Raw genomic sequence first — 27,294 nt, forward strand, 5'->3', positions numbered from 1 at the left:
GAGTAGGCTCACACCCGAGTACGGCAATAGGATATTCGAAGAGGCCGCAGCGTTGGGTATCGTGGAGTTGGTGCATCCACCCGGATACATGTCAGCGTCCGAGCGTTACGAAGTGGCCATCAGGACAGAGAGGATGTATGTGTTAGACCTACGGTGGAGGGCGTTCGACACCAGAACGAGATGCGTCCACGCCATACCCAGGATCAAAGGCATGAAAGCCTTCTTATGGTCTAACCACAACGGCGATGTACAGAACACAGAATGCAAAGTGTTGAGTTGGCTCTTTGGCCACTCCAACGAATTGCCCTCGGACGTGCAGATGGTAGACTACACTGCCGAAACTCTCGGAGTCCGGTATATACTAGTGGACATGGACACATTCACCGGCGTTTTACCGCAGCCTCCTCGCGCCGGCATGTCGTTTTTCACACACACACACATTTCACCGGCGATTTAGCCGCAGCTACAGCCGCAATCGGCCATGTTACGGGCCCTAGAAGCAGGATGGGCTCGCCTTGTCAAGGTAAACCGCTCGACGTCTGGTACACGTTACCCTCAATGGGTACGTGCCATCCAACGCCTTACACTTGTGGTGATAGATACGCAGACGTGAACATAACAGATGAGATGAAGGCAGACTTGATCGAATGGACACTCAAAACAGACGCCGCTGACTGTCAAGGCCTTGCCGTTCAGCACACACTGTATTACTACTGGGAGAACGCTCAGTACAAGATGATGTTGTGCCACACTGTACCAGACGCAGACACTTCGCTTAACATGTTCAGGCTTTGATCGTCGTATTGTGCGATACTCTAAGTTGTCTCCTTCATTTGGAAATGTGTGTGTGTGTGTGTGTGTGTGTGTGTGTGTGTGTGTGTGTGTGTGTGTGTGTGTGAATAAATTGCCACTGCTGGGGCTACCATCAGACAAAGACTGAGGTAGTACACCATCAGGCAAAGACTGGGGTAGTACTATACACTATTTATAAAGCACACTATCATCTAGTCCATACTGTTTCATGCTTTGTATTTCACGACAGTGTCATGGCTCAACAGGATTATGGTGTTGCAGAGTGGAAGCACATTGCCAAAGCAATGCATTCTGGAGCCTTGCACAACGACGTGACTTTCGAAACGACCCAAGGCGCTCTCAACCATCTGTACTATTACCAGGAGTCATACATCGCCGCGGTCAGCGGCCATGACCATGGACAGTATCGTGATTTCTGCTACATTCATAAAGACAAACCGTGTCGCACTCAACAATGTCAACTTAAATTGAGTGCGTTTTTTTCCGGGGTAGCCACTGACAATCGATGCGCATTGTGCAATGGCGTGACAATGGCTCCGAGCGCCAACGGAACCGTCGCCTACGGGGTTGAGAACGGAGGACCGTGGTGTGAGATGTCGGATTTGGAACAGTTGTCTCTGAAACACTTGGAACACTTAGCTGTGTACCACACGCCATATTTTGTGATGTTGTTTCTGGGGTCAGTGAAGAACAAACGACACGTGTTACACAGCGATCAGGCGAGCAGGCAGGAACTGGTGCTTGTCATCTACAGCAAGTACAGGCACGGAGAGACGCCATTGACCTTTCACAATAGACAGAATAAGGATATCACTTTCCTAAAGCTGTGGTGGAGATACACGAACCGACAAAGCTCTAAGGTACTGAATCTCAAGATCCCTTATTATCTTGAAATACCCAACACCACAACCCACGGCACGTGGAACCCTGTACACGACAAATTTGCAGATAGAACACCGGAGCCCCTCTACTCGTTTGTCAAGAATGCGTGCATATGCCGCGACGTGTGGTGCGAGGACGACGCGTACAACGCTCCGCTATGTACGTCTCCGACATTACAAAGCGTTGCACGTGCAAATAACAACTCTGTCGTGTATTCGCTACAGACACCCGTGCCTAAGCTTCACATCGATACAGTCTTGGACGCCGCTGTGACAACGTACAACACCACAGATTGGGAGTCCTTAGGTCTGTCGCTGCCGTGTTGAAAACCGCTCGCCCCCAGGCTGGACTCGCTGGTGTTGGAGGAGTCTGTGGACTGCACCGTGCTGTCGCTGCGTGCAATTGTATCATTACACGAGATCTGGATTCCTCTCGAGTCGTGGCTGACGCGGGAACGCTATAACGGCAATCCCATTCTACCCGTGACCAGGCACAGGGTTGCCGCGGGCGTGTTGGGCTGCTTCAGGGATATGTATGAGAAAAACACAGTGCCTCCCAGGCAACTGTATGCTACCCACCGAGACTTGATCAAGACGTTGCTAGTGAACACGCGCACGTGGGACATCGTGTCTTTATTACCCTATGTCTGTATGAATAAGATGTACAGGGCAGTAAACAGTGCGGCGGACGAGACGAGCCTGAGGAAGACCTGTTGTGGGATAATGGTGCAGGTATTGCTACCCCTCACCGGTGATGTCGAGAGTGCAGTGGACGGTTGGTGGAGTAGTGACGCGTCGGACAGTGTCGATACTATCGAGTCGCAGTTCTTACTCTTGTGCAAAGAAGGCTTCCGTGATCTGAGCACTTGGGACGCGTTACAACCCGAATCGTTTGGCATCCGATGTGTGTCGCTAGTGGACAGTGGCTATGTCTGGCTGGGCGACAGCATGACGGACGACAGCGTTATGAGAGATCGGCTGTCGGAGATCGGCCTGACCGAACCTGTCCGCGTCACTGTCATCGAGATACCACCGAAGCAAACCGTGCCATCTGAAGGATCTCTCACCGCGGTGGTCCACAGGCCTGGCACAAGAGTGCTAGAATGTTTCAGAGGACTGGCAAGTGCACTCACAGTGAATGCTATGTGTGTGTCTATGCCCAACGACATGATAATACGCCGACATGAATTCCGTCGTAGCCAAGCTAGTAATAATGCCTACCACGGACCCGGTAAGAGGCCCTTGGCTCCTGACAGCGGCAGCGATCCGCAGGACAACGGCAGCGCTCGACCTAAAATGTCTTATGTTGAAATGCACACCGATGAGCCCATCATCATAGAGCTAATGAACTTTCCCCATAACAACGACACCTACAACATCACATTTCCAAGTATAGGGGACAACGTTGTCCCGAGTGAGCCATGCCATTCCACCAGCTTTCCATTCGACAGCCGCTTGTTCAACACTGGGACCTCGCTGGCGGACGTCGATGATTTAAACGCTGGATATCCGCTGATGGCACCCATAGAGGATCTCGATACTATAGACGCTTGCGCGCTGATGCACAACGCCACAAATCATTCCTACGACATCGTTGCTCCAATGCTGAACATAGAGGTAGACGGCGAGGAGGTAGACGGCGAGGAGGTAGACCCCGAGGAGGAGCCCTGTGAGCGGTCACAGTGCACGGCGCGCCCGAAGAAATCCACTGCCGACAGACAACGCATCGGCGATCGAACTACCTGACAGTGTCCTGTACCCAAGCGAATACACATCGGACGAGCCAGAAGTACTGCGTGCTACAACCGAAGCCGATCTGAGGTTCTTAGATAAAGTGCCAAAATGGAGGTCTAACGGAGTGCATTACAGTCACCTGAACGATGCACGCTACGGGACGACGCACTCGCCCTACTTCACAATGACTTTCACGACAGCCTTCGAGATCCAGAAACACAAAGGCTATGCCACTAAGCTAATGCTAAGGCAAATCCCCGACACGCCTCAAACCAACCCCACCGTGGGCTTAGAGAAAGTCGTTTGCACGCACGGTTGCGATGCCAACGCTCAGCAGGCGTCCGATGTTTACAGAACAGCTGTCGAGGATATCGACTCGAACTACATTATGGGCATATACGCATGTTCTAGACTGACGAGAAAATTTACCCGTCCGAAGGAATTCACCTACACACGATTGGATATACCATCGGTGACAATAAACTGCAAGACGGGCGATAGGGTATACTACGCAGTAGATCTATCGAAGCCACCCCAGCGGGGGTTTCGCTACGTGTGTCTACACGTCAACGAATTCCCGATCGGCATGAGAATAGATTTCATTCTCGACATCAAGAGCACAGAAGCCTTGTACTTGGGCGCGCGCTTCAAAGTGGATTTGCTGGCATGTCTGCTCAATCACATCACGTCCAAACTGAATTCGCAGGTGCACGCGCGCAAGAACGGGAAAGAGGTCTTTGACAGTCCCATTGGGCCAGTGCCGGGTGGTGTGCGTGCCATCACCGACACGCTCAGAACGTTAGACCTCGACCAATTTGTACCTGAGTGGGAAAACCTGCCCGACTATGACAACGATTACGAAGACGACGTTCCCGATGGCGACATAGAGGTTTTCTATAGTATGTATGAGCAGTTAACACAGCAAGACGTGTGGGACGTGGACATATTGTCTCTCCTGGGTGAATGTGAAACATATCAACCTTTCACTGTACCGACGACAAACTGCCACTCTGCACCGTTTGCGCCGTTTCATGTGCAAATACACAATCAGTACGTCAAGTGGAACAAGGTCATAATAGTCGAACCGGTACAGACAGCGGACGCTCTGCCACTGCCTACGTTGATCCCACAACGTTCATCGAAAAATAAACAACATCCTTCTTTGACCACACGGCGTCGTTCTTCGACCACAACGAGGATTCCTGCACGTGATCCCAACGAAACCGCTCCTGCTCAAAGACCGCTTCCTGCGCCAAGACCATCCAAGAGCACAGCCCCCCGCGGGTCAATTTCTATACCGACCCCAGCCGTGTCACAAGCACGAGCATCCCGCCAGAGAGCAGATGCCGTGTCGCTACCACAAACACCACCTTCTCTCGAAACAGAGCAACCTCCCCAACACGCATCGCCCGTCCCTGACACTGAGAGCAATCAGAGATACGCGCACACCGGCTCACTCCTTGGCGGCCGCTTATTGGGGCTCGCTCGGGCCATTTCGGAGGTGGGGTGCCCCCGGCCTCTCGGCCTGGGGCTCGGTCACTCAGGCACAGCTGGCTGCCGGCGGAGCTCACGGGTGCGTCACTGCAACTCCCCCTGGCTTCTGCTCCGCGGCTGCTGAATGAGCCCTCAACTGGGACTCTCCTTAGCTCTATCTGGGACAGTGGCGCAGCTGCCCCTCTGTGGGTCTTCCATGGTCTCTTGTGTTCTGGGGCCCTCTGGATGTCTGGAGTTTTGATCTCCTCCATACCTGCTTGATACCATAGAGGACAGGGCTGTGGCTCCCCACACTCCCTAGCAGATCATTACATGGAGAAACCTTTGGAATGCAAGCATGCTGATCCACACAGGTATGCACACAGGTGTACACATGGGTATTCACAGACGCGGACTAAAGCTTTCTTGGCTGCTACCTCAAAGCACACTGTGCGCTGTCTATCTTGCGTGCTGCACAATATCGTTTATTATTTAGTAACTATTGATATCTATGACTAGCTAGTTTATTGTGATGGTGCTTTTTTTTTTTCTATTATTATGTTGCTCTTTGTTTTTTTTTTCTCTCCATACAGGTGACCCAGGAGTTTTTTTTTTGTTGTTTGTTTTTTTTTCTCTCTTCCCCCCCTCCTCACCGTCTCTTCTCCCCTTTGGTTTTCTTTCTTTCTCTCCCCCTCTTTCTTTCATTCTTTCCCCCTGTCCTATCCCACAGTTATGTCTGTCCCGTTTACAACTGTAAATAAAATAAATTCATAATTATAATAAAGGTCAACCAAATGGACCAATATGTCAAGGCCATGATGATCCACTTGGTAAAATAAATCCGCTTGGCATCTTTCTTGGCCTCAAGACAACAATTCTGATGGCTATAGATCCAAACGGGACACAAAAAAAAAAAAAAAAAAAAAAAAAAAGAGATACGCGCATGCATTGAACCGCGATGTTGACTATATGAACACATGTAACAGTGTTTATTACGACGGCTGATTTGTCTCCCTGTTCACTTTGACCAGTACATGTATATATGAATGCCAATTTATGCGCGTGCACGCCTGTGTGTTTGCTTTAATGCTTTAATGAGTGCCACAACTAGTCCCTGCTGCACTGGGTTTCATTTACTATATATATATATATATATATATATATATATATATATATATATATATATATATCCACAAGTGATTTTTATTCTTGTCAATGTGAAAATGTACATGTTCGTCTCTGTACAGAGGGCGAGGGTTCTTTATTATACACACACAGATTACATTTGCTGTATGTCTACGAGTGCTTGTTTTTTTTATTGTACATTCAAGGACCGCTCAGGGCATTGTTGCCCTAATAATAGGTTGGAAATGATTATTGTCAATGTGGAAATAAACATGTTCATCACTGTACAGAGGGTATGAGTTCTTTGTTATACACAGAGAGTTTTTCCCGTGGGCTAATAAGATGAAATGTACTTCTTCCACCGAAAGCCATCTCTTCGGTTTCATAAGCAGAGTGTACAAAGCGTTTTCACCGTCGACTTTATTGTCGTTAAGGTACACTGTAAATTCTTGGTTCTTCGCTCTGTGCGCAAAGATATGAGCCGCCGTTTTCCGTACCAATATGTCTCGTGCCTCGAATGAACATTCTCGCCCCCGGTCCAATAACACCGAAGCGGTGTGAAATCCACAGTACCCGTCGTCTTTCACCGGTTTCACTGCAATGTAATTCAAGCGAAGATATTCCTTCAAGGTGTCACCCACGGGTATCGATCCCCGTGGTGTAGGTCGATCGCTGATGACACACCAACCGCGCTGGGTCAAATACAACGCACCGTGGGGCCGGTTTACATAGTGCTGATTGAACACGTTGTATTCGCTTCCGTGCGCGATCACTTGGATGTTCAGCCCAAACATACCTCCGACTATAGCCGTTATCGGGACAAACTCACGCTCTCTGTCGCAGATTTCACACAGTTGCACAATATCGTTGCACACCGAAAGTGTACTGGGTTGACTGGGGAGTCTTTTCACTATCAAATGTACCATAACTGCGAGCGTTTCTGGTGTCCTGGGCTCGCTAGTAGCATGGGACCGTTTAGTCGTGAGCACCCATAACGCTTGTATCAACCATGGATAAATGTTGTCAGCGTTCACGTCGTGGTGGTCCTTGGACCCCCGTACACTGTATGATGTCCGACCTATGTTTGTCATGCAGGGATTGTTTATCACGGGATCGTCATTTACTGTGTACTCCTCTTTGTTCGCAGGGGCCAGCTTCGCCAAGAACGCGTCCTCCTCGTCAAACCCCAGATTCTCGACGCTGTCGACCACAAGTCCCTTGCATACACAGTGCTGTCTTGGTACGACGCCCTGGGACACACTAAGGTTAGCTACACCCATTGTCAACATGTCCACCTCAACGTCAGCATCGTGTTGATGTGTAATCTCCTCACCGGTGGTTGTATTTGAATTTGTCGTCTCGTCCATTGGCTTGTCTGGTGTCGACACGAGACCCTCGTCGACTGATTCTGCAACATCCGTGAAAGTAGTGTCACCGTCCTCCAGTGTGCCACGGAGCGATTCTTCTGTGTCACCATGGTCCGTACTGTACACGAATAGCGAATCGCACCACAAATCAAAGTCTCGGACGGTGCCGTCCACCAGCGACGTCGCCACGGGTCTAATTGTGTCTGCGCTCAGTTTGCCCTTACTAGAACTCCCAGAGAGCAGTCATTTTGCGTTTCTACCTTTAAAAGCCAGAGAGCAGTCAAATGATGGAAGTGGAAGCTAAATTGGCTAGTCATTCATATGTATATTAGGTTGTTAAAAAGGAATTCAGGAGGGAGGGGAGTGGGGGTGTGTGATTGAGGGGGTGGGGGAGTGGAGTGTTTCAGTTTGCCATCTTAGGGAGAAATCAACACACATGGGTGTAGGTCCTTTGTTGCTGACATTTATTGATAAAAACAGTACAAAAAACCAACCATTTGTACACATATTTACAAATAATAATAAAAAGCGAGTGAGTATATTACAACATTTTTAGCAATCACTCACAATCCTGGCACTGCCATGGTATCTGTAGTCTGCATTTACCACATGTGTATCTGTAGCAGTGAACACATCGCACAGTGGCCTGATTTTTCTTGCATTCTGTGGGTTTCCCAGGTTTGCTGACCAGCAGTCATTTACAGATGGAACCCTGTAAACCCCCCGCAAGATCACAATTGCAATAAATGCCATTAGTTCAGGGAGGTCCATGAACCAATGAACATGCTCAATTTGCTGTGCATGTTGAATAGTCCATTCTTGAATGCTATGAAGCATGTCAAGAGTGATGAAACACAGGAAGCTCTGAAGGCGACTCGAGATACTTCTCCTGGCCTTAGCCGTTGGCTCTCCATCTGCAGCGTACGCTTCTATTGGGGTGAAAGGTAGTGTAAATGACTGCTGGTCAGCAAACCTGGGAAACCCACAGATAATTGGAACTACAGGGAGTGCAGAATTATTAGGCAAGTTGTATTTTTGAGGAATAATTTTATTATTGAACAACAACCATGTTCTCAATGAACCCAAAAAACTCATTAATATCAAAGCTGAATGTTTTTGGAAGTAGTTTTTAGTTAGTTTTTAGTTTGAGCTATTTTAGGGGGATATCTGTGTGTGCAGGTGACTATTACTGTGCAGAATTATTAGGCAACTTAACAAAAAACAAATATATACCCATTTCAATTATTGATTTTTACCAGTGAAACCAATATAACATATCCACATTCACAAATATACATTTCTGACATTCAAAAACAAATCAGCGACCAATATAGCCACCTTTCTTTGCAAGGACACTCAAAAGCCTGCCATCCATGGATTCTGTCAGTGTTTTGATCTGTTCACCATCAACATTGCGTGCAGCAGCAACCACAGCCTCCCAGACACTGTTCAGAGAGGTGTACTGTTTTCCCTCCTTGTAAATCTCACATTTGATGATGGACCACAGGTTCTCAATGGGGTTCAGATCAGGTGAACAAGGCGGCCATGTCATTAGTTTTTCTTCTTTTATACCTTTTCTTGCCAGCCACGCTGTGGAGTACTTGGACGCGTGTGATGGAGCATTGTCCTGCATGAAAATCATGTTTTCTTGAAGGATGCAGACTTCTTCCTGTACCACTGCTTGAAGAAGGTGTCTTCCAGAAACTGGCAGTAGGACTGGGAGTTGAGCTTGACTCCATCCTCAACCCGAAAAGGCCCCACAAGCTCATCTTTGATGATACCAGCCCAAACCAGTACTCCACCTCCACCTTGCTGGCGTCTGAGTCGGACTGGAGCTCTCTGCCCTTTACCAATCCAGCCACGGGCCCATCCATCTGGCCCATCAAGACTCACTCTCATGTCATCAGTCCATAAAACCTTAGAAAAACCAGTCTTGAGATATTTCTTGGCCCAGTCTTGACGTTTCAGCTTGTATGTCTTGTTCAGTGGTGGTCGTCTTTCAGCCTTTCTTACCTTGGCCATGTCTCTGAGTATTGCACACCTTGTGCTTTTGGGCACTCCAGTGATGTTGCAGCTCTGAAATATGGCCAAACTGGTGGCAAGTGGCATCTTGGCAGCTGCACGCTTGACTTTTCTCAGTTCATGGGCAGTTATTTGGCGCCTTGGTTTTTCCACACGCTTCTTGCGACCCTGTTGACTATTTTGAATGAAACGCTTGATTGTTCGATGATCACGCTTCAGAAGCTTTGCAATTTTGAGACTGCTGCATCCCTCTGCATCCCCTTCTCATTACAGAGATGCACATCACCTAATATGCTTAGTTGGTAGTAGGCTTTCGAGCCTATACAGCTTGGAGTAAGACAACATGCATGAAGAGGATGATGTGGACAAAATACTCATTTGCCTAATAATTCTGCACTCCCTGTATGGCACGAAACCGCTTCCAAGACATCATGCAACACCTACGCTTTGATGACAAGTCCACCCGCTGTGATCGAGCAAAGACTGACAAGTTCGCTGCAATTTCCAGTGTGTGGGGATCATTTGTCACCAACTGCATCACGTGCTACAACCCTGGTCTACATATCACCGTTGATGAACAGCTTTTCCCATCAAAGACTCGGTGCTGTTTCCTGCAGTATATTGCAAGTAAACCTGACAAGTTTGGGATCAAGTTTTGGGTGGCTTGCGACCTAAAATCCAAGTACATTTGCAATGTCTTCCCATATCTTGGCAAGGACCCCAATCGTCCCACTGGGGAGAGACTTTCTGAAAATGTAGTAATGAGGCTGATGGAACCATTCCTAGACAAGGGCAGAAATGTTACCACGGACAATTTTTTCACATCGCTTTCACTTGCGCAAAAACTTCTTAGACGGAAAACCACCATCCTCGGCACAGTCAACAGGATTCGCAGGGAAATTCCTCAATCCACTAGACAGACAGATCGCAATGAATTCACCACTCAGGTATGTTGCAGGTCTTTTGTGGTTCTATGTTTATGTGTTTCATTGTGTGTAAAAGGGCTATGGAAATAACAATTTATCTTATTTCTTAGGTGTTTTCAACCTCTGCTGCCACGCCATGCCAGGATTGTGAGTGATTGCTGAAAATGTTGTAATATACTCACTCGCTTTTTATTATTATTTGTAAATATGTGTACAAATGGTTGGTTTTTTGTACTGTTTTTATCAATAAATGTCAGCAACAAAGGACCTACACCCATGTGTGTTGATTTCTCCCTAAGATGGCAAACTGAAACACTCCACTCCCCCACCCCCTCAATCACACACCCCCACTCCCCTCCCTCCTGAATTCCTTTTTAACAACCTAATATACATATGAATGACTAGCCAATTTAGCTTCCACTTCCATCATTTGACTGCTCTCCGGCTTTTAAAGGTAGAACGGTAGAAGCCTGGGAGTCCTAGTGATAACACTAGGACTCCCAGGCTTCTACCGTTCTACCTAATCTAATGCTGCTGTGAAGACCGTACGCTATGTTACCCAGGTACTCGAACTTAGGCCCCGTATTAGCATCGGCCTCACGTCGACTGGCTCGACCGTGATGTTCAGCGAACCAACGGTCTCTGCTTTCTATAGCCATCTTCACGGTTGCCGGTAGCAGGGCCGTGCGACGTACGTAAGGCAACTGTGTCAGCATCTCGGGCACGTAAAGCTGCACCAGTCTGAGGCGGGTGTGTTCGGCGAGCATGTCCCGAAACACCAAGCGCGTGGCCTTTGACATTTCCCCGCTTCTGTACTCCACGACTGAGTCAGCCGCGTCGGAAATGTCAAACGTGAGACACAGGCACTTGTCGGCGTCGGACCCTGACTGTAACAACTTGCTCCGTAACGTTGGGTGAGCGTATATAGCCGATAGATACACCATGAGATACCAAGCCGCGAAATATAACAGTCCTCCCGAAGTAACGCAGACCAAGTCGCACGCCTGGCTAGACCGAGACAGCGCCGTGACCCCGCACGCGGCAAAGCTCAGCGTTAAAGTCGAGCTCAAGAGGCGATCGCACGAGCTATCGCCTCGACCTGCAAAGCAGGGCACGAGTCCGCGGTGAAGCGCTTCGACGATCGCCCCTCTGTCGCTCTCCGTCATCACACCCAACGACACGAGATTCCCCAGTGGACCTAAGAAGTAAACATCGTAGTGTTTGCGATCCACGTGCCAATACGGGCCTGCTGTCATGGGCAGGAACCGTTGCAGCGTGCGTTCGGGTAGGCCTCTCCAGCCCCTGGCCAACAGTTCAAGTAAGTACGCCGGGCTCGGGGGCGACCGGAATGGCCAGCGCTCTAAATAACTGGTAACAAGCCCTGGTGGAATTCACAAACATGGGCCACAGCTCCGTCGTGTAGCATTTTCTCGAACGTCAGTTGATCTATCGCGTTTTCTGCGACTCTGGGGAAACACAACAGAATGGCTAAAGTCACGTCCTCCGGGTCTTGCGCTCTGGCTTCCATGGCAATCGGAGCCACGTCCATCACATCCACTGCAGTGGATATGCCGGCGTATAACTCTTCCGTTACCTTATCTGTGCGACGTGACAGCTTCTTGCCAGTGGAGTATCTAGCGTTTGCGCGTATTTTACTCTCGAGCTCGTGGTCGGGTTTGGCATGGCATCGCATGCGAACGCACCGAACAAATCCACGGCCCAGGATAAATCGTCAGTGTCCGCCAAGTAGTCGCGAATCAAGCCTAGCAATCCGTCGTCATTCTTCTGCTCTATCACCATTCTGTTAAGCTCGGGCAGAGCGATGCATGCCAAATACGCGCCCCGTAGCCGTAGAATCGAACGCAAGCATTCCTCGGGCGATGACAACCAGGTGCCGTTGGGTGTCCCCTTTCAATTCAACCACAGTGCTGTCCGCCACGTACCACACGACTGTGGATGACTTCGCCACTGCCTCACCAGAAGCGTGCTCGCTGATCCCCGCATCTACGTAGGGTACCATGGCTCCGGCTGTGGCTTGGTCCAACAACACGCATATCGCCCCACCTTTCCATTCGTAAAACCCTTGTCGTATCGGTTCTTTGCATACTTCACAATCCACATCATCATCATCATCATCATCCTTTGGCCCTTTAGGTATATTCAACACCAAGTAGTCACACTGACTGTCCATGATATCATTGCCTTAAACAATCACATATACAACAGAGGGGTTATTAGTACATGTCGGTAACGTGATCTCCAGTACCGCTCGCACTTCCACTCACAGGGCGCGTTTCCACTGCGGCATTTCGGTCAGTGGAATTGAACGCAACCCTGAGTTTTCACCAATTTGCGTATCTGACACACAAGCAAATGTCTCTCGTGTAACAGCGTCTTGGCAGAGAGCGATCCCACACCAACTAACGTGTCTAGTACCGCGAGGTCGCTCCGTACGTCAAAGTACAGGTCAGACATGTGAGAATCCGAGGCGCATTGTTTCGCATCCAGGTCCAGTCTCTGTCGCATGTGTTCCAGCAGTACTTCGAGATCCTCTTTGTGAACACCCTGGTCCCGGGGAACGCGTGCCAATTTGAGGTTCAGAGCGTTCAGTTTCTCAGCGCAGTAATCAGCCACAGAGCGCGGCGCCAGGCGCTTCGACCTGTCGATTATGCGGCGTATGTACGCTCTGGCTTCACACCAGGGTTCTCCGTGTTCAACACCGGGTCTTCCCTCGGTGTAATTCAACAGTTCCATCACCGTGATGTCTTTGGACACCTTCGCGCACATTTCGCGCCAAACTTGTATGTATCGCACATCCAGATCAGCGTATCTGTCTAATATCAACCTGAGCGCATCTGCGTCGTTGTAGCAGATGTTCAGGGCGTCGTGTACCGCGGCGATGTCAGCCGTCGTAGACTCGCCGTAGGACTTTGGCGAGCAGGCAGCTCTCGTCGCGGATAAGCGTACCATTTCTCGAACTAGGTTATTGTTAGGTATTTTAGTACCATGGTAGCATTTACTGGATATTGTTTTATAGTGACATCATGCAGGAAAACTCTGTCATTCAATAAGGCCCCTTTGTTTCAGTGTTTTTCTCTTTGACCCAAGAATTGATGTGTGAGAATCACAGGCTGGTACAAGGTTGAAATACCACAGAGATCACTCCCTCAGCTACATTAGTTTCTTAATCTTTTAGACGCCTGTTGAAGGCCAAATGGTTTGTTTCAGATTTCACTAATGTAAGAACTCTTCGTTTTGTGCCTTGAAAATATGTCGCTGAGATAATCACAATTGTAGCTGAACTAATAAACTACACAAAGGATGCTTCTTCACCCAAGGGCAGGAAGACGCTGCCTTATCTTGGTCTGTACTGGTTTAAACTGATAATCTGCTGTCTCATGAATTTTACCCTCTATATAAACTGTTGTACTTGTGAATAAAGTTGAGTCACTTTGGGAAGACAATCTAAAGCAGTCTCTGTTTTCTTGTTCTCCCAAGCTGCTCCCGAGCTCGTACTAACACGCTGAATGGCATGCTTGAATATTACTTGAGAATATATTTGACTGTGTTACAGACTAAGGGACATTCTCTGCTGATAGGTGAAGGTACATTCTCTGCTGATAGACGTCCACGCCTCGGAGGAAGCCGATCCACGGAGTAGGCCCTGGAAACAGTTTCCTTCAATTTTGGTGTCAGAAGTGGGATCCTGACGAAGGTAGGCACTTGTCTTTTTATTTTAATAAGACTGTGTTATGTCTTTCTCAGTGATCCACATAGAAACGGGATACGCTGACGAGGCCTTCTTCAGTGGCCCACATAGTAACAAGTGGGATACACTGAGGAGCCTTATTTAGTGGCCCACATAGAAACACAGGAAGTTGCCTGTTGTTTTGTAAAATAAAAGCAGAAAGGACACAGGAAGTTGCCTGCTGTCATAAACTAAGAAGTTGCTCACCAGCAGAAAGGACACAGGAAGTTGCCTGGGGTCATAAAACGAGAAGTTGCTCGTTAAAAAGTGAGAAGTTGCTCACTAAAAACATAAAATTGCTAGCAAAAAATCAAGTAACCTCAGGTGTGCCACAGCAAAAATAGATACTAACTTAAATCCTTCAAAGCGTCTAAACCCCTCTGGAAATCACTGACCATGGGTCAGAATAATTCAAAGACCTTAGACGGGTCCGATAAAAACTCAAAATTAACTGTAAAACCGAAAAAAATAAAATATAAAATCACAAATAGCGGCTCAGTACGACTCCCACTTCCGGTTACGTTTAACCCACGCTCGCGAATCAATGAAGACTTCCATGATTACGTATCCAGAACATGCGGAAGTGCTTACGTGACTGATTTCGTCTCGAACTTAAGAACTATAACTTTAATGCATCCTAATGTATTTCCGGAGCCCTATCCCGAACGATTATCGCCAGAAAACAGGTCAGTAGAAATGTTAAATACTATTTGTGATAAGGAAAGTAGGCTGATTAAAAAGTCCTGTAAAAAATATATGATAGAATGTCGTGATGTGACCAATCGCATGCTACCACTATGGAATAAAGGACCCGAGCCAGACGTAAATGCTTTAAATCAAGCCAGTGTAGGCTCTAGTAAATCCACTGCAGAAAAAACTAGCCTTATATGCCCATCCGTTCAACCTACGGCTCCGCCGCCTTATGATGAAAAAACAGAATTAATAGCTGCTGCGGCGGCTGCACGTCATCAGCGCGTATATCCTGATTTAACAGCAGAATCCCAAAAGAGTGAGGAAGGCACTGAAATGACACCTAAATCAGAAGAAGATGACTGGTTTAACCTAGATCAAAGACAGGAACGAGAATACACTGAACGAGAAAGAGAGTTACAGGAACATAAAAAGCAAACAAAACAGTTAATGACAGAGTGTGAGGAAATCATGAAAGATCCTTTAACTGAACGTACGGAAGCCGAACTGCAGGAAGCCGTTTCTGTCATAGATAATCATGTTCAGCGCCACACTAGAGTAGCGAATGGTTTAACTGTGCCAAAAGCAATAACTAACACCAGAAATTTAATAAGGAACTACTTAAAGCAGAAAAAAGAGGAAAAAACTCAAGAGGGCCCCCACAAAAACACCCGTTATAAAGAAAAGCAGGGATCACAATTTAATGACGTCAGCACCTCCCTCCCGTTCATGATAATAGGGGACATGTGTTGCATTCAACCCCCTAAAATTTCAGAGTTAGCAGCAACCATTAAAGAACTTCCCGATCCTCTACAAAATCCTACAGCCTTTGTTTCTGCATTACAGAGAAGTACCAGATACCACCACTTGGGTGGGCCTGACTATAGATATATATTATGTCAACGAATCCCAGGTGTGACTGAATCTCAGCTTATTGAAGAAGTAGAGGAACTAGACCCTAAAAACGACCAAGCAGCCAACACCACCTCGTTTTTGTGGATAAATGATGACAAAATCACAGCCTTTTTTCAAAATCTAAAGAGATTTCTGCTCACAATGTCTAGAGATAAAATTGATTTAAATGCAGTAACCATGTGTAAGCAAAAGCCAGATGAATCCATTCTAGTGTTTATGAAACGTTTCACACACTGCTGGACTAATGAGGCATGCATGCCTGAAGGAGGAAATGATCAGATTTTCATAACAACATTCTTAAACAATATTCATCCAGAATGTTCACAACTATTGAAGCTGACTGCCACTGATAATCTCTATGACATGAAAATAAAGAACTTTATCACACTTGTCAAAACAAAAGCTGGTGCAGATCTTTTCCCCAACAGCACGAAGGCTAAAACTGTTAAGATGTTGTTGAACTTTGATGTTGAAGGCTCAGAGGAAAGTGAAAAAATGATGTATGCAGGGGCCCCGCCCCCTCAACAAGCACAGCAGGGAGATTTCAGAAGGAGAGATAGGAGTGGAGACGTATGTTTTTATTGTGGAAAAATAGGACACTGGAGGACGGAATGCAAATCAGCGGCACATAGGTCTCAACCACAGAACACAGGACCAGCTCCTGCCACTAGGCGTAAGCAGAGCTCTTACAGACAAGGTAACTGGCAACGCAGACAGGAATCACATCAAAATAATGGCCCCTTTGCACTTAGGCAGCAACCTTATAATCCACATTTTAATCCCCACCCATATGATAACGAAAGACTGGACCGACAATAGGGAGGCCCAGGTGATGATGAGGGACAGTGTGAAGCACTACACACGATGCTGCATTTGCAATTGTCCCGTAACACAGAAAGCTTGCCCATGTTAGATATAGAGATAGGTGAAAAGACTTATTCCTTTTTAGTTGACAGTGGAGCCACTAAAAGTTCACTGTCTGGAAAATCCTATAGTGGGCCTGTTTCCTCTGTGTGCATCAACACCATGGGAATAAACGGAACTCTAGTGCAATGCCCCAAAACTCATTCTCTAAAAACACGCTGGGGCCCAAAACCAGATGAAATTACATATCATCCATTCATAATTATTCCAAACTCGCCTGTGAATCTATTAGGCAGAGATTTAATGGCAAAAATGAACTTGTGTATTTCATTTAACACAAAGGGTGAAATGTTTGCAGATACTGATAACAGCTATGTTTTCTCTGCCCTATGCACCGACACCATGGAGAAGGAACAGCCTCTGTGTCAGCTGGACGCCTCAGCGGAGAATGAACTCAATATCCATCTGACTGGTATCCCACGTCACACTCTGTGTCAAAACCATGTGCAAACACCGTTACCAGGTAGCCCCATGCCTGGAAGCCACATATTTGTTTCTCTCACACTGTTCAACAACATGATAACTGCTCACACCAGTGAAGGCCAAACAGTGGTTTTGTCACATAACTCAGACATAGGCTATGACATCACTGCACCATGTCAACACCTAGATCTAACCTACCCCATACACTGTACTATCTCTGCTGTCACATTGCCAGCTGAATATCAAAACATGACATTATGGTCAAGAGGTGAGAATGATGTAGGATTTATTGACTGTACACCTTATCATGCTCAGCTGAAAAACAACAAGCCGGTATATGTCAAGCAATATCCCATTTCCGCTGAAAAAGCCGCAGCCTTAGACATCATCATAGGAGATTTATTGACAGCTGGAGTAATAAAGCCCACAGTATCTCCATATAACACTCCTGTCAATCCTGTGCCAAAGCCTAACAAACCTGGCGTATGGCGTTTCACACAAGACTCAAGGCAAGTTAATGCAGTCATCATGCCTCTGCCACCTCTGGTTCCAGATGTTCCCAGCATACTGACATCTATTCCAGCAACAGCTACACATTTTACTGTGGTGGATTTGTGCTCCGCCTTTTTCTCAGTGCCTGTGCATAAAGACACACAGCCGATATTTGCTTTTACACATAGAGATAAGCAGTACACATGGACTCGCTTACCCCAAGGCATGGTAGACGGCCCTGCGGCTTTCTCAATGGTAGTACGTGCTACCCTGGACGGCTTCACTCCTCCAGAGGGCTGTACTCTGATCCAGTATGTAGATGATCTCCTCCTCTGTGCTGATAGTGAAAAACTATGTCAAACTGCCACACACATGCTACTCCAGCACCTCCAACAGACTGGCCACAAAGCATCAGCAAAGAAAATGCAGTACTGTCAGACTTCTGTTCAATATTTGGGATTTACACTGTCTCACGGACAACGTTCTATGACTACAGACAGGGTCAAAGCTGTGACCTCTGTCCCTAAGCCCACTACACAGAAAGAAATGCTGTCTTTCCTAGGCATGGTGAACTATTGCAGACAGTGGATACCAGACTGTTCTTTTCATGACCACATTCTGCGTGAATGCTGCAAAAAAGACAAGCCTCCTCGAATACTGTGGTCCACAGAAATGACTGCCTCTTTCAATGCATTACAGGGAGCGCTGACCTCCGCCCCTTGTTTGGGTCTGCCTGACTCTGCCTGCGGTAGTTCAGGGGATGCCGGCCTGCCTGAGAGCAGTAGCAGCTTGCTCTATCATGATAAGGGACTGCGAGAAGCTCACACTCTCACATGACACTATTCTACACACCAATCACCAGGTCACGACCATTCTAGCAAACATAACTACACAACACATGACCGCACAACGTCACTCAGGTTATGAAGCTACACTGACTTCAACAGCAAATCTCACTATAAAAGCAAGCAGCACACCCAATTCGCCAGCACACTTACTTATTCGTATGCTGTGTTCTTCTGACCGACAGGATGGTTCAGACGACCCTGACGTTCATGATTGTATGACACGTATACAGGAATCCACAGCACCACGCCCAGACTTAGAGCAGACACCAATCCCAGACTCAGTCATTGTTTATGTGGACGGGTCCTGTTCAAAACCAAATGACAACTTATTTCTTTGTGGCTATTCGGTGGTGACATTGCCTGACATCATACTAGAGGCTCACTCATTACCATTTCACTCAGCACAAAAAGCAGAACTCATGGCTTTAATACGCGCCTGTGAGTTACATGTGGATAAGCGGGTAACAATTTACACTGATAGCCGTTATGCATTCGGTGTGGTGCATGACTTTGGCACATTGTGGAGACAAAGAGGATTTAGATCTGCTGATGGAAAACCGATCGCTAATTCTGACCTTGTTCAAAGACTTTTGCAGGCTATACAGCTGCCATCGGCAATTGCAGTTGTTAAAACGAAGGGGCACAGCACGGCTGACACAGACGAAGCAGTGGGAAATGCTCTTGCAGACGTAACCGCGAAAGCAGCTGCTGCCTCACGGCAACCACCCAGAAGGGAAGTATTATCTTTGCCTTTACAGCTGCCACTTGTCACGCTCCCAGACTATTTAGACACAAATGTTGACCTAAAATTCATACAAGAGCAAGCCTCTGCCTTAGATTACACTTACTGGGAAAGTAATGATTGTACCTTAGATAACAGAGACGGCTTATACAAAAACCTTGAGGGTTTGATTGCCCTCCCATCTTCACTACTGCCAATCCTTGTCCGCCATTTTCACGGTGTGAGTCATGTCGGACAAAGAGGGGTAATAGGAGCAATAAAATCAAGATTTGTAATCGAGAAAACATCACACGCAGTAAAACGCATATTAGCAACCTGTCTAACATGTGCACGAACTAATGTAGGAAAACCAAAAGCAAAACATCAGCATTTACCACAACCAGATTTCCCATTTCATACATTACAAATTGATTTTACACACATGCCAGCACAAGGAAGCATCAAGTACTTACTGGTAATAGTGGACCAATTTAGTAAATGGGTAGAAGCTTACCCAACATCAAAAGAAACTGCAGAAGTAGTCTGTCAAAAGTTGTGCAATGAAATAATACCCAGATTTGGAATACCTCACCAAATTAACAGTGATAGAGGACCTTCATTCACATCAGAAGTAATTCAAAAGTGTGCTAAAACTCTAGCAATAGACTGGAAATATCATGTGCCATACCATCCTCAGAGTTCAGGAGTTGTAGAAAGAATGAATAGGACCATAAAAAATCGCCTGACTAAAGCAATGATAGAAACAGGAATGACCTGGATCAAACTACTTCCTCAAATCCTCTGCGAGATTAGAATGACTCCATCCGCAGCAACCAAATTATCTCCATTTGAAATAATCATGGGAAGACCGTTTCCAACACCATGGTCAGCCTCCAGAGGGGCACCGCTATTGGAAGGGGACATAGACACTGCATTGTCTGACTATGTTCATAACCTGGTAGAAACACTGAATAATAACTATCAGAAAGTTTGTCTCTCTCAGCCTCTCCCTTCCATAGATCCAACCCATCCGTGGAAACCAGGAGATGCGGTGTTGGTACAGTCGCTAAAACCAAGGGCACTCGGGGAGGCCGCGTGTTCCAGCCCCCAGACTGTACTTGCAGTGACGAGAACCAGCATCCTAACAGACGGACAACCTCAGTGGATTCATGCCAGCAGGGTTAAGACCAGCCCCACCAAACCACCTAAGGCGTCGGATCAAGTAGATGACGACTCAGGCGAGCCAGCGCCCGGATTCAATACACCTATAGATGACGACTCAGGCGAGCCAGCGCCCGGATCCAATCCACCTACACACACACAATCACTGATTAACACACAACGCCTGAAAGAGCCAAGACTCAGAAAGCCCTCTGATCCCCTGCCTGAACAACAACAAGGTACTCGAACATCCAGCAGGAACAGAAAGCCTAGAGTACCACACAATGTCTAACCTGATAAAGATAGACTCGTTCCATCCTGATAATGGAAAAAATGAAATGCCCATTGTCATCACACGACGCTTAGGTCTCTCGAACCTGGGACCAGGCCAGGAGACGACTAAAGAACTGTCTTTTTTATATATTTAGGTTATTAATCATATCTACTGCATTAACCTTAGGATTTTTATTTACTATTTCGTATTGTAAAGTGCAACCCTGTTCACATTTCTGCAAGCCACATTCTCAATGATAACCCATATAGCTACCAGTACAGCTACTTCAATGTATTTGCAATTAGCACAAATTGATCCTGAGGATGTGCCAGATGTTACCAATGATGTTCCTGATGTGTATATTGAACATTAGGTTGTGAACTATTACATTTTATGATTTGCTTTTTATATTATGTTATTACATTTGTGATTTTTCCTTTCTATTTGAGTTATTATTTTTAAAAATAATAAAAGAGGGGAACTGTTAGGTATTTTAGTACCATGGTAGCATTTACTGGATATTGTTTTATAGTGACATCATGCAGGAAAACTCTGTCATTCAATAAGGCCCCTTTGTTTCAGTGTTTTTCTCTTTGACCCAAGAATTGATGTGTGAGAATCACAGGCTGGTACAAGGTTGAAATACCACAGAGATCACTCCCTCAGCTACATTAGTTTCTTAATCTTTTAGACGCCTGTTGAAGGCCAAATGGTTTGTTTCAGATTTCACTAATGTAAGAACTCTTCGTTTTGTGCCTTGAAAATATGTCGCTGAGATAATCACAATTGTAGCTGAACTAATAAACTACACAAAGGATGCTTCTTCACCCAAGGGCAGGAAGACGCTGCCTTATCTTGGTCTGTACTGGTTTAAACTGATAATCTGCTGTCTCATGAATTTTACCCTCTATATAAACTGTTGTACTTGTGAATAAAGTTGAGTCACTTTGGGAAGACAATCTAAAGCAGTCTCTGTTTTCTTGTTCTCCCAAGCTGCTCCCGAGCTCGTACTAACACGCTGAATGGCATGCTTGAATATTACTTGAGAATATATTTGACTGTGTTACAGACTAAGGGACATTCTCTGCTGATAGGTGAAGGTACATTCTCTGCTGATAGACGTCCACGCCTCGGAGGAAGCCGATCCACGGAGTAGGCCCTGGAAACAGTTTCCTTCAGTTATTGCGACCTAAGGCCGCCTGCACCATGTAGTACAGACGCTCATCGCTACAGTCTACTTTGAGCTCGGGGTATCTCTCCAAGACTTTCTTGAAACCTGCCATGAGTTCTGAAACGGTTTTCGTGTAGTTGTCTAACGTCCTCCTGTACTTTTCAGCCGATGATTTGCAGTGAGCATCGTAGGCCTTACACCGGTGGCACGCTACTTCGTCGTTTGACTTGCGCTCTCTGTGGTAGCTAGAGGTGTTATGTAAATCGGCTGGTGGCCACTTAGCAGGCTGCCACACGATCTCAACGTCCCGATCCACACTTTTGTCCGGCTGATGATGCAGTTCGGATGGCGAAATGGTCATGGTTACGTCGCTGTCGCTGTCATCAAAATTGAGAAACGGTCCACTTGCGTTTGGCTGCCCGTGTGATTCAGCTGAACTCATATCATCATCGTCATCATAATCATAATCATCATCATCAACATCAACATCAACATAATGAACAGACCCTTGGTTGCTAAATGCCATAGACTCTTCGCATTCCGGCGATTGTCCGTCTGTTATTGACACTGCAGTTTCCTCAACCGCCAATTTGTATTTATGAAACACAGCATCAATTGCATTAGACAGCAAGGGTCGCAGCGACCCGGAGTAGTCGAAATCAGCATGTCGCTTCCAAAGAGAAGCGGAGACACCGGGTTCGGTCATGATGGTAGCGATAACCTGCCGGACGACAGGAAACACAACTCTGTGATCGTTCACAACGGCAGACCCCACAAACGGCCGCCTCGTATGCATGATAAATACATAACATATGTGTACACGTGCCTAAAGCGAGGCAAGCTACAGCTTGTTGACAAAGAGTTGTCACATTTGTTTGGACCAAATAACACCGTGTTCCCTAAGCTAGATCCCATCTGGATGGCGAGGTTTCTAACTAGATGCAAAATATTTTACGATGACTATGTCAGCAAACACATACGCTCGTCTAGCTCCGTGCTCTCTAGCAACGAATTGCTGCTGTATGAAGCGAGAACGGCCCGCAGCACCCACACCGTGGCGGATGACCGCGGGCGCATTGTGCGACTTCACAAGTTTGCGGATCCTTACGAAACCTGCTGCTATAACGGCCGAACACGCTCAGGGGGCAACGGATCGCGATGAGGACAGAGCGTCGGATCGCGTTCTGCCTTCGACGACAACAAAGCTGAGATTTGGATCGCACATGATTCCGACGGGACACTGTGTGTTATTTGGCCATGGTGTTGATGACAGCAAGTGCTTTGCACGTGTGACCGTTGGTGTACGCACATTGGGTCTTTTGAATGTAAAGATATTGAGAGCGTGTGGGGTGTTTCACAAGAAGCACGGGAGCGGGAGAGCTGTGCTCCACATACCTCGGACAAAGGGGGTCGTTCCAAGACCCAAATGGCTGGGTGAAGACACGGTGTTAAGCGACGACCTGTGTGTGATCGAACTCAACGCAAGTCGCGCCGACGGCCTACCGGGGTGGTGGAGCAAACGGGTTTCTTCTTTCAACTAAATTATTCCCCGTCATCCCCGTACGAGCGAGCGCAACGGACCGCATCGGATGGCCCGGAGGTGACGATGTCCAGGATCGAACAAGCTATATGCAGCGACACCGCCAGAGGCTACGAGGAACAAAGACTCGTACGCCTATTCAAGTCTGCGCACGCGAAATACGAACAATGTCTATTTGACGTAGAGACAGAAGAATGCAACGATCCGTCGGTGTGTCGACGAGAGACGATGTCATGGATCGTGGCGGCTAAGAGACGAAAACCTCCGGGGGTGCGCGAGGAGAAAGCCGTCATAGGAGACGGTGAGTTTTTCCCTTTGATCCACGTCGCCGTGGACTCGGACCACGACAGGATCGAGGAAGAGGAGCTGTTATCGTCTCCTCTAGCCGAATACAAACTCCACCTGTCCCGTAAGTCCCAACCGGGACGGCACGCGATGGCCCGAGCCGACAGATCCGTGGGCGAGTGCGGTTGTGCGTACGAGGCCTGTTTGGACGAGGCCGTGTTACTCGGACACTGCGTCAGGGTGACCGAAACGGCGGGCGCTAAAAGGAACTTCGACGTGAGTGCGTGTTTGACGTGTTTCTACAGATCGGTGCATCCCTGCGTGCCCGATATGAAAGTAGGGGACATCGTGCTCGATTACGAATTCGTGGTGCACGGTAGAGGCCGGTTCCATCCAGTGTATTCGCTTCTTAGTCATTTGGCTCAGAGTTGCAGGGTCAACTGCTTTCCCTTGTATAGACTGATAATCCTGAGTAGACACAGGGGGGCGTCGGTATGGACGAGGGGCACGGACGAGACAAACTCTCACATGTTGCGAGCCAACACGGTGGGCGCTTTCCTATGCGCCCAAGATCACAGATTGGCCACGCTACTTGCGAGATGTTGCAACCCGACGCCTTTGCTCTGCACGGAATTCTACAATGGCTGCGGCCTATTGCCTCACGGGGACGAAGAAGAGCTGCTTCGGGAAGCGTATTCCAGGACCCTAGGACCGGTGTTTGAATTTGAACAGGTCGACGCTTTCCCGGGGAAAGTCACCACTAGCTTGGGCGCGTGGCGTTTTCTGCGACTGACGACGACATCCTCAGATGTCAAGCGGTTCCCGGGTATAACTGTTGTGGACGGCCACACCATAGCGTTCGCCTCGGAGTCGCCGTTGTTCTACCTCAAAGGCGAGGGTCCTTTGGTGCAACACTTGGAATCGGTCGCGGTGATAGTGGACAGTAGCTCGCAGTACAGGACGGACGTACTGAGAAACGAGACACCCGACTGGCCAGATCCTACTGTCATACAAGACGTAGGCCTAAACACGCCGTCCTCGACGAGATGTTCATGCGGAATGGTTACAGGGACCCGTTGGAGGTATCTAGTGTGGAGCGACGAGCGTGGTCTTCACTCGTATGCGCGCAATGGACTTTTGTCAAGCGCCGCGGTCACGGCGGTGTTGAACGCGACTGGGAAACCGATTATCCTGTATCCGAGTGCTTAGTCGGCATAGGGCCTAAGGACCCGGGTGTCACTGCTATCAGATGGCTGTGCGGAGCGCCGCCTGAGTGTTTTTCCGATGGAGCGGCGGCAGCGTTGCAATCCGGGGACAGCACGCTGGGTCGCTTCGAGTTGCATTCCGAGATGGCTCGGCTCAAAGACCCGCTCGTGTGGCGAGGCTTCGACATCTTGTGTTCACGTGTGATGGCCTGTTCTGCCGAAAAGCTGTGGTCCACGGGTCTCTGTACAGTATCGAACCACGCGCTGGATGCCTTCGGCGAAAGATCCACGGTTCCAGCGGCGCACCTCGTAACAATAGTACACTCGAACGAATGGTACGCCCGTCCTTTGGGCACCGGCGACACGGCCGTCGAGTCTAGCCTTCTGTTTTCTGACGCGCAGGTTTGTTCAGCCGCGGAATTCGTTCATGCTTTGGCTTGTGTGATGCTTTCCGGGACCGTGCACGAAGAACTGGAGATTAGGTGCTTTCGCCAGGGAGTTTACGCGTACATTCAACGCACTCTGGCTTGGTTCGCCAGAGCCGCGGGGCCGTTTAGATCCCGTAACGTGACCGTGTTTACACCAGAAGCCGAGCGTGACACCAAGCCGTGGACGCATACCCTCCCCGCGGGGAGTCCAGCAGAAGCAGTTACATCGTATCTTGTACGTCTCAGTGCGCCGAGAGATCGGACGTGAAAGCGATGCTCGTTAACGGTGTGGCGACCGAGAGGGTGAACAGCTTCGGTAACCTAGTGTTGCACGCGGATCGCAAAAGCGTACAGCTCTCACGGCAACAGAGAGAAGCCGGACTGCATGTAGCTGTCGAGACTCTCTACTGTGACAACGCATCGCACGGCGCCGAAACCGGCGACAACTTGGACCGAGTGTACATTTACTGCGATCGTTCACTGAAGCGTTTTTGTGAATTCCACAATGTGCCTAAGGGGATACGGGGACCTGAACTGTGGGCCAGACCTATACCCTGGTCTAAGACCAACCCGGCGGCTTTTTGTTTCAAAGTATCTCAGTTGAAATACAGATGGGAGTCTGGGCTCGATGAGCCCACGCAGGTTCCCGTGCGCGACGCCGGCGCTGTCCATTCTCAGTACGAGCCGCAAATACACAGGTGGCAACGGTGCGCCTCGGACGGCATGCTCGTCCCCAAAAAAGCTAGGTTTTGGTATTCGGTAGATCACAAAAGATCTTTCGCGAGAACGACTGAGCGCTCTTCGGTCAGCGAAGGCGAATCGTGTGAAAGCGAGGACTCCAACGGTCGCCCTCGGGCAGACCCGAGGCCCGAGGACTCGGATTCGGTGACATTGGGCTGCGAGTGGGACGACGAGGCTGCAGCTGGTGTGCTGGTACTCAATTCTCACATTGCCATCGAGTTTGCATATGCCACCCCTGCCACCGAGGGACACGTGTTCTTCGACCCCGTCCACAACAAGGATTACGCCGGAGTAGTGCAGTTGCAGGAGGACGGGAAGTTGATCAAGTTCTACAAGCCGTACAACTACAGATCTCTCACCTGTGACTTGTACACCGTTCTGATGTACGGATGCGGGCTAACGCCGGTGTTTGCGAAGGAGAGTAGGATCGCACACTCGGATGCCGCGGCTGACAATGTGCTGAATCTAGCCCTGTGCGCCATGGCGGTATCCCATCACATAACACCAATGGCCCGCACCCCGTGCAGAACCGTCGCAGTTGTTACGCCGGGAGGTCGCGAGCAAGCCCTAGCAATTGCCAGAGACATTAACTGTGTCGTCGTGGTGACAACGCCTCGTATTAAGCGAAGGGGAATTGCGGCGTACTCCTTCAAGCGGCTACCCGAAACGCTAGAGACTGAATTCAGAAACGTGGCTCTCCCTAGGGCTATAACGGCAAGGTTCAGCAACTGTCCGTGCCCCACGGATTTCCTATGCCGTGTTGGCGTGTCTCTGTACAGCAAACTGATGCAACATTGGCCGCATCTCGCCAAACGAGGTGACGTGAAACACCCTACGAGTTCGCGAGACCCGAGATGGATGGGCCTGACTTTGTGTCTCGCCGAGTGGGAGAGGAAACTGTCGATAGCGGACAAGTTGGCTCCGGGGGCGATAGAGTGTGCGCTTTGAATGCTCTGTCGACCACGCTAGAGCTTTACGACATGGCCTGTCGAGGCAGAATAACGGGAACGATCGACCGGGCCGATCCGGCCCGTGAGCTCCACGGATTTGCCGTTTGCATACCACCCCATTTGTACATACTATGTGCATGTCTAAGAGTGGAATTTTTGTTTGTTGTACTGAATAACATGTACATGAATCTAATGGCGATGACAATAAAGACAACAAAGAAAGTAAAAGACACCAGTCTGTGTTCATGACACGATGCTTTATTTTTGTTTTGCTCACTCGCTCACACATCGGGTAAACATCATAACGTAACATGACATTACATAACATACGGCGTGAACTCTAACACGGCGTGTGTAGGTCGAGCATCCGACGCGTAACTGTCACTTTCTGTCCAACTCGCTCGCCGTTGTCCTCGTAGTATCCTCCGTATCACGGG

At 48.2% G+C, this 27,294-nt stretch overlaps 1 pseudogene; it reads left to right on the plus strand.

Annotated features, from left to right (window-relative positions):
* The first annotated feature begins 23,314 nt into the window (after positions 1 to 23,314).
* LOC147310710 (uncharacterized) lies at positions 23,315 to 26,855 on the plus strand (annotated as a pseudogene).
* The last annotated feature ends 439 nt before the right edge of the window (positions 26,856 to 27,294 follow it).

The sequence above is a fragment of the Aulonocara sp. 'chitande type north' Nkhata Bay genome, linkage group LG16 (genome assembly GCF_057382095.1).
Source record: "Aulonocara sp. 'chitande type north' Nkhata Bay isolate Kocher_YH1m ecotype deep benthic linkage group LG16, A_spYH_male_GT1.1, whole genome shotgun sequence".
NCBI classification, from domain to species: domain Eukaryota; kingdom Metazoa; phylum Chordata; class Actinopteri; order Cichliformes; family Cichlidae; genus Aulonocara; species Aulonocara sp. 'chitande type north' Nkhata Bay.